Source organism: Ambystoma mexicanum, chromosome 1p, assembly GCF_040938575.1.
Source record: "Ambystoma mexicanum isolate Mex_15411 chromosome 1p, UKY_AmexF1_1, whole genome shotgun sequence".
NCBI lineage: Eukaryota > Metazoa > Chordata > Amphibia > Caudata > Ambystomatidae > Ambystoma > Ambystoma mexicanum.
In genome coordinates, this window is record NC_090921.1 from 5,498,093 (window position 1) to 5,499,151 (window position 1,059).

General features: G+C 45.9%; 1 non-coding gene across 1 annotated transcript; it reads right to left on the reverse strand.

Moving 5' to 3' along the window:
- Window positions 1-520: 520 nt before the first annotated feature.
- On the reverse strand, window positions 521-594 carry TRNAN-GUU (transfer RNA asparagine (anticodon GUU)). Its single transcript has one exon. It is a non-coding gene; the product is annotated as a tRNA-Asn (tRNA).
- Window positions 595-1,059: the final 465 nt, after the last annotated feature.

Genomic DNA, 1,059 nt, shown 5'->3' on the forward strand with positions numbered 1-1,059 from the left:
CCACCTTCGGTGCATTCTGTTAACGGAAGTCCGTTCTTTCCACAAACAACACACCCCTCAACAATCCCATCACAGCCTATTGTGGAAACAGAATACTATACTTTGGGCTCCAGTTTCAATGATGCTTTGGAATTGCACCTTTCCCAATTGCACACATCACTCGCAGGTGGCGCTGTGCAGCAAAGTGCACCCTGTTCATGGAGGGGATTATGAAAATGTCAAACAAAAGACTTGGCAATTACTTCTTGGTGGACAAGGTAGCTTTAATGTTATGCTAGTTGTGTGAGTGGTACTTTAATCCGCTTCTGTGCTGTCTCAAAGTTCTCTCGGTCTAAAGCTGCTGGTCCACAGCTTTCTATTCACAGTCATTTATTTTTTTCACCACGGTCCAGTGCAACCTTTCAGGAATGCGTTCGTAATTTGAAAAGGAAGAGATTACTATGAAGAGTATTGTTCGCAAATGCATTTCTGACGTCTGCTTCAACAGCTGAAAATATACTACTAAAAAAAAAAAACGAACCGTCCCTGGGTGGGCTTGAACCACCAACCTCTCGGTTAACAGCCGAACGCGCTAACCGATTGCGCCACAGAGACTGCTGGGTAACGACCAACACATACTCCTGGTGAAGCCAAGCACTTTTCTACTTGACAAAAGCTATGAAACATTTACAGTCAAGCGATAAGACACTGAATATTTCGGCAATTTCTTGGACAGTGATTTTGAGGACAGCTCAAAGCAGAAGCATAGAGTAGCAGTGATATGTGCTGGGCCAGTTTACAATCACACTGCTGTAGCATACCTGGACAGATCTCTAGACGCTAGCTTGCGCCGCATCGGGATGGGACTCTGAATGTTGGCTTGCCCACCCCCGGATAGAGTTCTGAACATTGGCCCGGGCCCTTCCAGATAGAGTTGCGGGGGTCAACTGGCACCACACTGGGACAGAACTGCAAATGCTAGCATGCCAAAGGTCAGGTAACCCACTATCCAATATAAGCTCAAACTCTGCATTCTTATCTCACTCAAAAAACTCACACAACCATCTCTCGCACAACAAG